At 40.2% G+C, this 16130-nt stretch overlaps 1 protein-coding gene across 4 annotated transcripts in view; it reads right to left on the bottom strand.

Annotated features, from left to right (window-relative positions):
* The window catches only part of kcnc2 (potassium voltage-gated channel, Shaw-related subfamily, member 2), a 65474-nt gene that overhangs the window by 11590 nt on the left and 37754 nt on the right, over positions 1-16130 (bottom strand). The window contains exon 1 of one of the 4 annotated variants that reach the window (XM_081712742.1): positions 1926-2063. The exons of the other annotated variants lie outside the window; for them this stretch is intronic. The gene's annotated coding sequence lies outside the window, so the exon portion shown is untranslated. Of the gene's footprint in view, positions 1-1925; positions 2064-16130 lie in introns of those variants that run through there. 4 annotated transcript variants of the gene reach the window in all.

Here is a 16130-nt window from a genome sequence, read left to right as displayed (position 1 = left end):
GATCAAACTGAGAGCATGACAACTGGCACTTTTTCCTCAATATGTAAAACCGATCAGCAGCAGGAGGTCTTCATTTAGAGAAACAAGTTGTAAACTTAGTTGTAAATGGAGTTGTAATTCTGCAGGTGGTGGGTTTCAGCTACATGTGGAAAAGTCAGAAGAAGTCTTGAGGAATAAATGCATGTGTATACCCTAATAAAACTAATAATATAGATAAAAATATTGAGATCCTTAATCTGATATTTTGTAGCAGTATTTGGAGCAAATAGCTGCAATCAAGTGCTTTAAATAGTTCTAAATGAAATTGACTGTTCTTGCTTTGCACACTCTTCTTGAGCATTTAAGATGTGTGGTCCTTATGTTGTATAATGTTTATGCAACTGTCAGGACTTTAGGACCTGTTTAATTGTTAGAGTTGTAGGACCTTTATAATTTGGTAGCCTACACCTTTAAGAGTAACAGGCTGAGAATGACAATCTCTTACATGTGTTAATGATTAGGTAAAGCTCTGGAGTGATATTAGGTTCATGGGCACAACAGTAATTAGCCTGTAATTGTTTGTCAACTTATTGCCATAAAGGTTAGATAGCACGATTGGTTTCTTTCGGTCGATTGTTGAACAATAGTAAAGCTGTGCAGACAGCACTGAGACCAAGATGAAGTGTACTTTACTGTCATGAGAGAGCTGAACAACATGGTGATTCAATTTTTTTCTCCAGTCTTGGTGCGGTGTTTGTGTGGAAGAAAAGATATTTGCCATGGTTACACTGCTGCCAATTATAATATAGGCAATAGCAATGGGAATCAGATTGTATGCAGTTTTAGTGTAGCTAATAAACTGATCTATGTGATTTCTGTTGTAAAACAGAACTTAAATGCTATGTTTGTATTCTAGCTAAACAATGTGTGCAACTAAGCTGCATTGCTGATTTCATGTGGCAATGTAGATATTAGAGTTCCATAATGTTTTTAGTAATAGATGGTTTTTAAGTGTATTTTATTTTATTTTTGTTGCTGAGTAGCTCATTAGACAGCTATTTTCCCTCCAATGTTTTTAGGTAGACCTTGCGTCTCCCTGCAAAGTTATGACAATCAGTTAAATCAAGTTTATGTAGGTGAATCCCAGATGTCTCCCTGTGTGTGTGTTTGTCCATATGGCCACGCCCTCCCCGTGTTTCAGACCTCTTCCTCATTTTGTATTGTTATTGTACATGTATATAAGTCTCGTGTTTAATTGTGAATGTTGTTGGTGTTTAACCTTACATGTGCCTGAGTGCTACATTCTCTGTTTTTTGTAAATAAACGTATCAATCTGTTTCCTGCGTCTCATCCTGCTTAGCCTCCTTGCGTCACAATATCTTACAGTGTTTGTGTAACGCTGCCTGCCCGAGTGCCGCAGGGCACGGGGCAGGACGCACAGACTTCCTCGTTCATGTGAGACATTTATTAACATGAAACACACCCTACACAACAGGCACTCACAAATGTTGACAGTGAACATGATTATACATTTTACCATTTAACAAAGTAAACACTAACAAAGGTGATCACACAAACACAAACGTTACAGCTATCGCAAATAGTTACAATGGTGGATGTTAACGTTAAATGACTTACATAGCAACAATGACCAACAAAGGAAGCACACACAGACAAGGGTTTAAATAGACACAGCAACACTTGACAAAGCCTGTACACGTGTGTGCAATCCCAGGGGGGCGTGGTTACAAAACATAAACAATACACATGTGGATCCCCTGCACGCGGCAGGCCGTACCACGTGACTTAAGGGGAAGGAGCAGTCCATGACAGAACCCCCTACCAAGGGTTGCGGCTCCAGAAGCGTCCACCTCTGGGACTGCGAATCCCAGACTGCCGTGCACATACACACAGATAGACACAGCATGGATAAGCCTAGTGCCCACCTAATACAAGGCAGGCCAGGAACCACCAACTGGGGAGACCTCCATACACAAGGGAGAAAGGCAGCGTCCCTGCCTCTTTCAGGGTATTCCGATATGCTCCAAGTGAATAGTGTGGAGGAAGCATTCCTTGAAGATGACCCCTCCCTGGGGGCACAGTTCCCGACGCTTCTCCTTCCAGGATAGCGAAGTCCAGGCCGCCATGCAAACACACAGACAACGCACGGCATTGCCCGGTACCCACCCTACACAAGGCGGGCCAAGAACCTCCCATCTGGGAGACCTCATCGAACGAGGAAGAAAGGCAGAGTGCCTGCCACTCTCGGGTCCTTCCGGTATGCTTCCCACAACGTGACGTGCCTAAGAACACACATGAGGTGCAAATACACATAAACATTAGCTCCAATCAACATACATACAAGGTGCTGTGCTATAGCACCTGCTAACACCACAGGCACTGTTCATGTGTCCTTGGGCCCATTGGACACGCAGGGGTGCACGTTTGCCCTGGTTCCATATGTACAGCCTCCCTTAATGGTCCTCTTTAATCCTGCTACTCTATGAGCACCCCAGAGTAACTCCCCCTCCGGAACTTTGGGCAGACCCCTGCAGTCCTCTTCCTAGTGGGTCCGTGGAGGCGAAAAACTTGGGCTCTAGCATCTCTGGGTGTAGATCTCATCGACTCCATCGCCCTAAGCCCCCCTAAAATATTCCAGGGGGTGTTCCTCTCCCACTCCAGAGTTTCCGTGGTCTTAGGTCGTGCTACTCTCCCCAATCTCCTGGGATCCAAGCTGCAGGTTGGGATGTGCATAAGAACTGTCCACTAGGAGGTCCGTTTCGTGACGGGGAAGTAGATGTCCTGTGGTGGTTAGTCATTCTGTAACGCCGCAGGACACGGGGCAGGACGCACAGACCGCCTCGTTCATGTGAGTCATTTATTAAGATGAAACACACACTACTCAGCAGGCACTCACAGACATTGACAGTGAACATGATTATACATTTTAACATTTAACAAAGTACACACTAACAAAGGTGATCACACAAAGCTAGACGTTACGACTATTGCAAATAGTTACAATGACGGATGTTAACGTTAAATGACTTACATTGCGACAATGACCAACAAAGGAAGCACACACGGACAGGGGTTTAAATAGACACGGCAACACATGACAAAGCCTGTAAATGTTGGTACAATCCCAGGGGGGCATGGTTACCAAACAGATAAACAATACACATGTGGATCCCCCGCACGTGGTGGGCTGTACCACGTGACTTATGGGGAAGGAGCAGTCCATGACAGTTTGTATGTTTGCAGGATCATCTTAAGTCCTCAAAGGCAGATAATTTGCCACAGTTTTCCACTGTTTTTATTGGAAAATACACTCTTTAGTTTCCTTTGTGTTTTCTTTAGTTTTTTTTTGTTGAATTCTTTTAGTTCTTTTGAGTTTACGCCAAATCAGATTAATAGATTAGTATACTAAATTCTTTCTTGGATTTAAGCATTGGGGTAAGCATTATAGATGTAATCTCATATGGCCAGCTCTTCTCTCAGCAGTGAGAATCCTCCATTTTTTTGGTAGTGCTGTCCACTTTTGCAGTGCAATCAGTGTTATTTGTGTGTAGTGGTAGTTTGTGGGGAAAAGAGGTCAATTAAAAATGTGTCTGCATCTTATGAGCTATGGTACATAATAGTAGGTACAGTATTGTGTTTATTTCCAGGGAAATGTCTTAGCATGTAGCTGTATTTTGCTCATTATATTTTGCTTATTATGTTTTACCTATATTTTATTATATTTTATTTGAGTTTCTAATACCTAAAAAAGGAGATGTTTCTGTAGCTCTCATCTTAAATTATTTTATTACAGGACTTGCTGGCTAACCTCAAGCTTGAGTAAAGTATCTTGTTTTCCTAATCTGGTAGCACAGGAGTAGCACGGTTGAGCATATTATGACTGCATTTTCATTAAAAAAAAAAAAGAGTCAGCTGCAGTTTCTTTTGGTAGTTTTTTTGGTAGTTTTGGTAGTTTCAGTGTAACAGGTGACCAGTCAAATTACTGCTGTAGTGGGCAGGACATCAAGGTGAGAAGCTGGTATCACTGGTGGTATCATTGGTTATAGTTTTCAGATTAGTTATTTGTGTATATATATATATATATATATATATATATATATATATATATATATATATATATATATATATATATATATATATATAATATTTTTAGAGGGGGGGAGTTACAGTGACTATTGTCTGCAGACCTGTGATGAACGTGCTCCTGTTTTGATTTAGTCTGTTCCTGTCTCATTCTGTTTCTGCCTCATTTTCTGGCCCTGTCTGTCTGGTCCTGTTTTTGTGTTTCATGGCCCTGTGCTAGGGGGTGTTGTCACGATTTCCCTCCACTGGCATTGTGGTCTCCTTGGCAACCCTGTCACGTGCCACTTGTTTTTGCTCCATTCCTGGTCTTGTTCTTGTTTGGGTTTTCTCTGTTAATTCATTTCAGCTGTTCCCTGTTCTTGTTAATTTGTATTCTTAAACCCAGTGTTTCCATTCATTGTCGCTGGTCATTTGTACAAGCCTCTGTTGTATGTACTAAGCCTCGTTCTATGTTTGTTGTACAATTGCTTCATTGTTTATCTTGTTTATGCAATTTGTTGTTCTAGCCTGTCATGTTCGTTGTTCTAGCCTTGTCGTGTTTGTTGAAACGCAGACTGAAGACCCATCTATTTGTGGAATATTTAAATGACCACTGACTCTGCTCCTATGTTGACTAACTGAAACTAGTACTTGTTGTAGGGTATTGTTTATTACACTGATGTTGACTAACAAACTCTAGTACTTATTGTTTATTGCAATTATCGTCTGACATAGAGGTTATGTATTTTGTACTTCTAGGCATCAGCATTGATCCTGGTATTTCAACAGTATTCTAGTTCATTGGTATATTGAGTTCTAACCTACTGTACTGGCTAGGATATATTCTATGAGTAAATGACAAAGCACTTTTATAAGTTGCTCTGGATAAGAGTGTGTACTAAATGTTATACTAAGCCACTATCTGTGACCCATTCATTGCCTATTTCATTATTAGTTGTGTGTTAGCTCAGTTCAGCCCATTTTATTTTCCTTCTCTGGTTTTCCCCCCATTTTTAGTCCTTGTGTTTTGGTTTCCGACGTTTGTTGTATAGTCCGGTTTTGTTTTTTATACTGACTTCCCTGGTCTCTTGACTCTGGACCATTCTACCAACCCTGTTTTTGTTTTGCCCTTAAGAAATGTTTTCTTTTCAGCATTTGCATCTGCCTCTCAATCACAGTTTAACAAATAAGTCAGTTTAATGGTGCCTACATGAAAGATGTTTTTCATCCATCCAGTCCCATCTGTACTGGTTGCAAAAATGCAGTTTCTTGCCATAAAGAAGAATCTGGGCCATGTTATGTCTTTATCAGGTGTGGCTACTGATCCAAAGAAAGTCTAGGCTGTGGCAGTGAGAGCTTCCAAGCATTCTGAAAGCTCTGAGTTCCTTTCTGGGCTTTTGGAATGGTTTTATCAAGCATGATCATGGGCATCCTCCAGAATGCCCAGAAGACCCAAGGCCAGAAGCAAATAAGGAAGCTATGGGATGAGGCTTGTGAGACATTTTTTACTATTTTGAGAAGTTAGAAGCCAGTCATGGCTTGTGCAGATTGTACCAGGCCTTTTATTTTAGAGATAGAATTAAGTCACACAGATTTAGGAACTGTCCTGTGCCAGGAACAAAAGGAGATGAGACCGGTATCTTACATCAGCCAAACAGCGTGCAATCTGATCAGTTATAGCTCTATGAAAGTTTAACTGTTAGTATTCAAATAGGCAATTACAGATAAATTTAGAGATTCTCTAATGGCAGTTAAGTTTATAGTGTGTTCTGACAGTAACCTGTAAGACATTACAGTATGGACCCAAAGGTGACTGGCTTACCTCACTGCACTTAACAGTATCATTATCATAATAAAAGGGTATGTCCTTTGTTTAGCATACAAAGAAGCAAAGCAGGAAAGACTGCAATGGCTCTTGCTGTGGAACCAGAAGATACAATCAATTTAAAGAGATTCTGATATTGACGGATCAACAACCATCATAGACAAAAGGAAGGTGATAAGTTCATACTAACAGCAATGACACTGGTCAAACATTTGACAATGCATGCTTCACAGGAGGAGCTTAGGTGGCTGGCAGTACTTTCAAATGTATATATGGTGTTTTCTTCTGTTAAGGGGTGTTCAGTATAACTGAATCGGTAGTGCATTTGTATACTTTGCTACTGCTTTTATTGAAATAAACCTTTAGGATTTTTCACCAAAGTTCAGAGAAACATCCTTCTCTTTACTAACAGACTGCTTTAGTGACTTAGTCTGCAAAGTTAGGAGCTGTAGAGCAGTGATGGGTCTCCCAGTTTGCTCACTTTGACTCTGAAGTCAAGCATCATTCAGTGGCCATGAATCAGAATGCCGATGCCCTTTATCGCCAACCTGGTCTGATAGACCCAATTTCTATGGCTGATATAGCCCCAGGAGTGACAGTTCCTTGCTTCTGTTTGGCACCAGGTGCCTGTCTTGTTCAAACTAGTGGTCTATGTCTAAGTAGTCCTCGTGTATCCATGAGTTCTCTGTTTGATGCTTTTCCAGTGCATATGGCTCAGGAACTTCAGATATTACAAAGAGCTAATCCAGGGCTGGGGCTGGTTTTGCATTATTGGCACAAGGGACAACCTCCAAATGCAGAACAATGGAGAGAGTTGGGGCTACAGTTCTAGAGCTGGTAAGGCAGTGACAGAAAATTTGAGATCTTAAAGGTGTGTTGTACTGTTTGATCTACCCTCCTGATGGAAGTGGAGGTCCTACAATTATTGCTGCTGGAGTGCCTGAAGGCACAAGTACTTCTCCATGACAAGATTCGCCATGACAACCAGAGACATCAAGGGTCTTGGTGCACTGTAAGGCTTGTTCAACAGCATTGTATTGGCCCAACATGAGAGCAGATATGGCACAATGGTGCCATAATTGCGAATGGGGTGTGACAGCTAAGGCAAGTTGGCCTAAAGTCAGAGTGCCCATGGGACATTTAATGGTTTCTCAGCCTCTGGAGATTCTGGTCCTAGATTTCACTTTCATGGACCATGCTCATGATAGTAGAGAAAATATGCTCATTGTCACAGATATATTTTTAAAATTTACTCAAGCTTATCCCACCAGAGATCAGAGAGCTTCAGCCATGGCATATATTTTAACAGAGAAATGATCTTATCTGTTTGGGGTTCCTCATCACCTGCACACAGATCAGGGTCATAATTTTGATGGATAACTGTTGAATGGTTGGTGTGAGATTTATGGTGTGGTCAAGAGCATACTATACCATATCATTCTGAAAGCAATGGACAATGTGAATTTTTCAATCACATGCTTCACATTTCCACTTGGAAAAGTCCTTTCCACATTGTCAGTGAAAAGTCAGCTGCAATTACTTTTAGTAGTTTTCTTTCAGTGTTATTGCTAGTTATAGTCACATGTACATAAATGTTACTCTTGGCGGTCGGAAAGCTGATGCCCCGCCAAAACACCCTGCATTTTTTTAAGTACAGTATAATTTGTATCTTTTAGTTATTCTGGGCAGTGGTAACTCAGTGGCTAAGGTACGTGACTTGTAATCAGAAGGTTGCCACTTTGGCACTGTTGGGCCCCTTAACCCTTAATTGCTCAATCTGTATTCAGTCGTAATTTATGTTGTTTTGGTTAAAAATGGGTGTAGATGTTCTGTCTGGCATCTCAATGAAACCAAGATAGCATCTTGGCTACAACTGCATCTTGTAAAGTAACACAGAGGCTGCACTGCCATAAACAGTATCCTCAAAGGTAGTCAATGCTAGGATAAGTTATTATGCAGTGAAGTCATAGCAATTAAAAAAATGCAAATAATAATTTTTTTCTCTCAGTGAATGATTGAACTTATATTTATAGCACCTCCAAGGAACCTAAGTTCACTTTACAATTAACACACATGGCTTTTACGTCCAGTCACATGGCAGTGAGAACTGTGTGTAGCATACTCTCAACCGCAAACTTCAGCTCATTGGGGGACTGAATCAGGTGCAGGGAGGGGACAATGGACAACACCAAGGACAGAGCACCATCCACCACTGGGTACACAGACATACAATCATTCATGCACATGCTCACACTTGGACAACTTTACTAGAATGTCTGTGTGGAAACCCACACAGACATTTACAGCATTTAGCTGACACTTTTATCCAAAGCAACATACAATTATGACTGAGTACAATTGAGCATTAAGGGCAATGCTCAGGGGCCCAACAGTGGCAACTTGGCAGTAGTGGGGCTTAAACTGCTAACCACTGTCCTTCCAATTACAGGTCAAGTACCTTAACCACTGAGCCACCACTGCCCAACACAGACAAGGGGAGAACATGGAAACTGCACCCAGATGTGTCATCTCCAGTTCCTCTCAGCAGCTAGTTAAGTTGTAGCACATTACTACCAAGCCTGGGAGGGTGAAGCCTGGGAGCAGCTTCCTCTGACACAAGCTAGTCACCACATCTTTTCTAATCACATTACTGAATGGCTCAGCGCTCTTGGAGAGTGCTAGCCACCAGCACCCCCTACACCAGCAGACAGCCAGCCAGACTGGTTGGTGGTATACTGGGGTTGGGGAGAGGGGCCATCTAACCCACCCAGAGAGCAAGGCGAATTATGCTTTCCAGGGATAGCTCTGGGATCACCAGATCAAAGCAGTCATCACCGAATGATAATGCTAGCACTTAGACCCCAGACCCACAAGTCTATGCAATTTTTAACCATCCATGGTGCTAGTCTTTGATTTTCAGCCTGGTAGGAAAACATTAAAACCTACCATTCCAACTAGTGACTGAACCTTAGAATTATTTGCATGGGTATCCTCATTGGTAGATTTGTACATGTACATGATTCTTCCTCCTTAGGTAGTGTATCTAGCAGGTGGTGAGTCTGTAACAGCAAGGTTTATAATCAAGCATGCTCATTAGGACCATGCACAGAGCGTTCTCAGCTAAGACTGAGGGACAACTTTGGGGTAGCAGTGTTTTATTTTTTTCTGTTTTTGGTTGGTTGGTTTGTTTTTTGAAAATATGCAGAATGCTTAATATAACAATCTAGTATAGTACTATACAAACACTTGAATACTTCAGGATATGTTCCCTGATCTTGAACATTTTTTAGCCATTGAGCTTAGCACATATATGAGATGAGTAATGAAACTGGCTGAACAGATGTTAAATAATCACCACACTCACTTTAGAATGTACCTGCATATAAATAGCAAATTTCTTTTTTATGTGCCTTCATGACATTTGAGATATGTATATGACATAGGTCCTTGTGCTTTGTATCATGAAAATAGTGCCATGTGAGAGGGAAGCTATGCCCTGAGTACCAAGCAGAGTGAATTAGTACATGGTAAATAAGAACTTCAGCATTAGGTAGGCTTCCATACAAGGAACAATGGGTCAGTGATGGCTCAGTTTTGTGTAACATGCAGTGTGTGCTATTTTAACATTATGAAATTACACAATACCACTGTGTTGGTCACCCAGTCACTGGAATTAGCTATGGCTGTATGGATTGATATAAAGTTCCAGTGATTAGAATTAAGTAAACAATTTAAAACAACGCACTTTTAATCAATCACCAAAAACAATGCACAAATTTGTACCTTCATTTGCCATTTTTATAATTTCTTCAAAAGATTGAGCTGAAATGTGATGCTTTCTCCAGTCACTGAGTATCATGAGCAATAATGCTTATAGAAAATCTATTACATTATACAAGCAACTTAGCACTTTTTATTTAGAATAAATAATCAGGATCAGAGTGTATATGGCAGTGTATATGTTTGAGGGGTGTGTGTATGAGAAAAAATGTGAATATTAATGAGAGAGTGTGTTAGAGTGTGTGTGTGTGTGTGTGTGTGTGTGTGTGTGTGTGTGTGTGTGTGTGTGTGTGTGCATGTGAACAATTAATATGAGTCTAGTGAGAGAGTAAGTAAGTCTGAGGGTCAGGGCAAAAGACATCAAAAGAGCACCCTTTTACACCCCACTTAGTGTGTAGCTGCATGCCTGTGATTACACCACTATTAATGTGTACTTGTAAGTTGTATGTGTTTGTGTGTGTGTGTGGATCCATGTGCACATATGAATAAGTATTCTATTGTTTTCTATTCTGTATATAGTGCTGTCTGATAAGCACAGATGCTAATTACAGAAAGTTCAGTATTATTTATATCTGCTTAAAAATGAGTTACTCAGCTTCCTATTAAGACAAGCTGTTTGTGTGTGTGTGTGTGTGTGTGTGTGTGTGTGTGTGTGTGTGTGTGTGTGTTTGGCAGCCAGTGAAGGTCACCTCTGGCCAACTCTTTCAGGTTTCCCAGTGATGTACACATAGTAGCCACAGCCTGACAGGCGCACACACACACACACACACACACACACACACACACACACACACACACACACACACACACACACACACACACACTCACAGACACACAAACTAACATGGAGATGTGCTGATTTTAAAGACAAGGGACAACTGCTGTAAACCTTTAGGTAGTGTTATGTGCTATAAAAGGCACATCACACCACCTCCAGATGTCAAGATGGCACATATGGTGTCACTGGTTTAAACAAACACACATTCCGTATTGTTTCAGGACATTTCCATAAATGATAACACACATTATAAATACACACATTAATATTGGCAGCTATTCTGGGCACTATTCCGACATCAGCACCATCATGTGTCACATCTTAATATCAAATATATGCGCTGTCTTAATGCTGGATTCACATTACCATTTCCCTCCTGAGCCAGAATGATTATATCATAGCACTATTATTAACTAAAGCTCAGCTATCACACATAGTTTTCTGAATTCAGTGTGTGGAGTATCACTGATGTATCCTCCATAGTTCCTGGTTTGACAGTCATTTCCTAGTGAAATGCTAAGCACATTCACCATTACACCAATCAAGCAGGGCCTAGTATGGAAGCCTTAGTATGGAAGGGTAACATAGAAAAATTTAAGTGTGTTCTGAAGTCAAAGTTCTCCCTCAAGTTTTTTACCCTTAAAAAAAGATTACCTTTACTTTATCCATATCCTTACCCTTATTATTTTTGCTGCCCTAAAGGGTAGCTGTAACAGAGTAACAAAAAAAGCGGAGAGCCAGGATATAGACAGACCCAACTGGCTCCCTGAGATATGGGCACTCCTGATGGATGGTAAATATTGTGCCTTATTGGGGGGACATCATGCTACTCATTTTAAGCTGTTGTTATTTGAATTTGGAATTTTGGCTATTGAAATATTGTCAGTTTATGACAGATATATCAGAACTGATGATTCTGAAGTAAAACAATAACCTTTAAACTGAATTGCTCTTTGAACACTCAACTGTTGCACAAACACTGGATGTCCATAAGCCATCTTCCAAGTCATGTTTGACTTTCAAATCTGAATAAATTAAAGAAAAAATGAGTAGCTTCACAGGAGGTATTGTTACTTTGTAAGCTGGTAATATCAGATTTTGCAGAAACACCACTGGCGTTCATGACTCACAGATTTATTTGAGCTAGTGAGCCAAGCTAACCGTTTGCTTTGGTCATTGCTTTGGTTATCCATTATACATGATCTCCTACCATCAATGTTTTTTGGGATTACCAAAGTTTTTTTTGGCAACCCAAACTTAATAAGATAACTACATCCATATTGTCACCTGTTATCGTTATTTTTTATAAAATTAAATAACTATTTGACTCATTTTTAACTTTGATCTCTCATCTCTCATCTCACCCCTTGTGATCAAAATTGGTAGAGCATGCTAACTGTTAGCAATTAGCTCCTTTTTTTAATCTTTTCTTGTTTTTGTTTTTTTTACTGTTTCAGGAAGGGTAAGAAAGAAAAAAAGTACTGAGCCACCCCTCTACAGGTCAGAATTGGTGTAACATGCTAGTGTTAGTTTTTAATGTTACCTTTTGGGGCAAAAACATTTTTTGAACTTTGACTCCAGAACACACTTTAATTTTTCTTGTTTGTTACCCTTCAGGGAATCTATAGCCTAGGTAATAAACAAACATGCAGAAAACGTGAGCTTAAGTGTTGAAATAAAAAAAAAATAAAAAAAAAAGAAGCAAATTTGATATATATATATATATATATATATATATATATATATATATATATATATATATATATATATATATATAGAGAGAGAGAGAGAGAGAGAGAGAGAGAGAGAGAGAGAGAGAGAGAGAGAGAGATTGTAATGCTGGCAGGTGATGGTCTGTGAGTTAGGAAACACGATTCTGTCTTATAGTAGCAGGTCAACATGGAACCATGGTATTTTATTGAACCAAGAGTAACAGGTTTACATGAAGGGTACAGCAGTGTACAAGTGATATTAGATGAGATCAATGTGTGGGAAATGCTTCAAAAACACAACCACAGCACAACTCAGAGTGAGAAATCAGCCCTGATGCTCACCCTGAAAGTGCCAGTGCATATATCAACAGCATAGTGTGCCTGTATGCAAGTGTATGAGACTAGGTCTACAGGTGTGTAGCTGGTCATCCTCAGGTGTTCCAGGAAGTCCTTTCATACTATTAACAGCAGTAGGTGTCTGACTCATACTCACTCATTTGGTGGCAGTCCTATGTAGATCACAAAAGCGTTTGTGTGCGTGCGTGTGTGTGTGTGTGTGTGTGTGTGTGTGTTACGATTTCTAATTTTCATATTTGTGAGGACAGACTGTGCAATTCCAAGGTGCCTAGCTCCACAGAGACGTCTGGACATGCCTTAGAGTAGCCATCATTTCAGATCAGCCCAGCGTTGATCCTCTAAACAGCAGCACTGTGGGAAGGGAGCAGTGGGCGGGGCTGTGCTGCAGCCTAATCGCCTGCTGGATGTCTGTGAGGCTTATTCACAGATATGGGGGTTGGGAGGAGGGTGGGTATAGCAGTATACACAAACAGCATGTACTCACAACCACAAAATGACAAAAATAGACTCAAACACTATCATTTTACATGGCCATGCTGCAGGCTTGTCCCCATATTGTATTGTGTTACAGATTCAGTACTGTGGGTGTACCTTTTCAGTACTGTAGGTATATCTTGGGTGTGTTACGAGTGTCTCTGCTCTCTGTCTCACTATCCTAAAATGCCTCCATGTTTTTATCCAGCAGAACATAGATGAGATGTTAGCGCATAGACTCTTCCTTCACAGGCCATCTGTTCTCTTTCACACACACACACACACACACACACACACACACACACACACACACACACACACACACACACACACACACACACCTACCTGTTCTGCTGTCAGGTGATGTCATTAGTGATAAGAGAGTTTCTACTGTACTTTATACATTTATAGTATAACTCTAATAAGCAGCAGCCACAATGTTATAATACCGACTCTGCTATATGTGAGCCAGTTGATTGTACCCATTTACAATCACATGCACAAACACTTGTGGATTGTCTGGATTGTTTACTTTTCTTTGTTGTGTGTGATATGGCAGCTCCAAAAAAGAGATGTATGTTCACAGCTATCTTTGAAAAATAGTGAGAGAAAATTCACACATGGGTTTGCTGCCAAACTCACTCTTTACATGGTGCAGTTATATAGAAATTATAAGACAACTGAAAGGTCTTATCTCTGCTGAGATTGAATTCAGACTAAAAAGCAAAATTCATGATACACTATTGGGACAAGCTAGCTAGGAAGTGGCTGATAGCATAAAATCACATGGGGAAGATAACCTAGCTAACCAAGCAAGAGAGCAGACAGCACATGAGAGAGAGAGAGGAGGACAAACAAGACAGAGTTAAGTTCCCCAGTAATTACATTATTATATTATTAAAATTAATATTCATACAACATACATTCATATATCTAAAACAATATAAGTACATATATAGAGACAGTCACTGCCAACTGGGAACTTTGATTTCAGTAACACAAGTAAATGGTCACATTGGATTCAGTGTTTTGAATGTACAGAATCTAGACAAAAGAATCAGAATTTAGTCTTAAGTGATAATGCCAAGGACATTTTCATTTCTTTGCTGTTACCACCTGAAAATCCTTTAGAGAATCACATGTTGAGCAAACAGAAAATTATGTTCAAACATGCTTGCTTCAATAGGTGCATTCAGGAACCCAGTTGGAGTATAGTATTCATAACATTTACAACCACACTTGACAATAAGAGGAGAGTAGAGGAGCTAACATGGGACAGAACATCCATAGAGACACCAGACCTGCACAGACACTAGACTGACTAAGCAATTATAGATTTACAGCTCACACTGGTGAGAACAGCAGCAAGAACATGACAAAGTGAAGCAATTAAACAGCAGTCAACCCTCAATGTGAGCACCAGAGAGCTGGCAACAGGTAATATGGATTAAATTGGCTCCCAAACTATATACAAAGTGAAAGCAGCAGCAAAGATCCCAAAATAAGATAAAAAAAAGTTTTAGACACGGGAAAACTGAAAAAAGGAAAAAAACAAAAGTCAGTAGATTTCTGAGAAGGTCAAAGCTAACTCAGGAAAAGAGTTCCCAGCAAAAGACCCAGAATGCCATAGATGTCACAAAATGGGTGCTTTTGTAAAGATGTACTTATCGACAGGAGCATAATAAGCAATGTTCTGAAAGCAAATGTTCTTAGGAGACATACTAGAGAATAGAGGAACAGAGAATGAACAGAGTAGCTGCAGTTTTAGCAAATCTAGTAGGGGTTTTCCTAGACTCTAAGAGACTAAACAGCAGCCAGTCCACAAGAGGCTGCACAAAGAAAACTGGAGTTACTGGGCCATTTTATAGGAGAACTGCAAATCAGAAACATACAGAACAATATATTTATGTGGTGACAAACCTTTCGGAAACTCTGCTAGGGCTTCCATCTGTCAAAGCACTTAAGTTCATTTAAAGCTTTCAGATGGTAGAGGCAAAAAACCCCAAAAAACAGCAACCTAATATGCAGTCTTCAGGGGAATTGTGATCACCTGTAGCCACAAGAGATCTGTTTGTTTGTGGAACTGATACATCTAAACCAGTTGTTGTACAGAAAATGCTGTATCCTTTCAGAACTTGACTAAGCTCTTGCTATGCTTTTGGATACTAGAGTATTTTTCAAATTGCATGTCACATCCACTTTTTGTCAGATATCTTTGTCCATTATCCCATTTGGCCAATTCTCTTTCTTCTCTTAGATTTCTATTCGACATATCGCCTGATCCAGAGTATTTCCAAACACAGATGCATCAAGACCTAGATGCCAGAAGACTCTGATGGTGCCTGATGCCAGGTGACAACATACTGGTTACTGTACAGTACCTGAATGAGCATGAGACTGGAGTGAGAAGACAATGGAGTGAGAAGTACCGACACTGACTGACAAACATGGGTTTTCTAAAGATGGTGTCATGATCCTGGGGCATATGTATTTACTGTTAATTGTATAACCCCAGTTTGCTGTAAACCTGCCATCATTAACCAAACCTTTTGTCTGAGATAACTGAGTGGACATGGGTAGAACTACAACAGAAAGCTTTTCAAATGCTGAAGGCAGCTTTTCACTGAAAATGAACATGGACAGTGGTCTAGTACTCTTTTGGCACACACGTGTTTCAGCTGATGCCTCATCATATGGTATAGGAATTGTGCTCATACAGAAATAGAGCAATTGTAAGTTGAAGTTCAAGATATCTCACTGATGCAGAAAAATGCTATGGCCAAATAGCAGAGGATGTATTTTTAGCTCCATGGGTATAAGCCTATTGCTCTTCACACCTTCTTGGGCTTTAATTCACAAACCTGACCTAATATTCCGAATTAGTAGCACTATTCATGAATTTATAAGCCAGTAACAACATCTTACACATGATGGCTTGCAATTGATCCTAAGCATCCTAAGGCTTGCCTCTACTGAATGAAGTGATCAGGATGGGTTAAAAAGCTCGAACATGTCGGCTAGATGTGTCAGAATGAGGACTTTGACCATATAAAGCAAGACTTTGTAGTCAGTTCAGAACTTAAAAGGCAGCCAGTGCAAACTGAATTAGAGTGGAGAATATGCCTCAGCTTTCGTTTCTATA

This window comes from Electrophorus electricus, chromosome 4, assembly GCF_041902795.1.
Source record: "Electrophorus electricus isolate QZ-2024a chromosome 4, ASM4190279v1, whole genome shotgun sequence".
NCBI lineage: Eukaryota > Metazoa > Chordata > Actinopteri > Gymnotiformes > Gymnotidae > Electrophorus > Electrophorus electricus.
The sequence above is the reverse complement of the archived record's forward strand: the minus strand, read 5'-3'. Positions and strand labels throughout refer to the sequence as shown.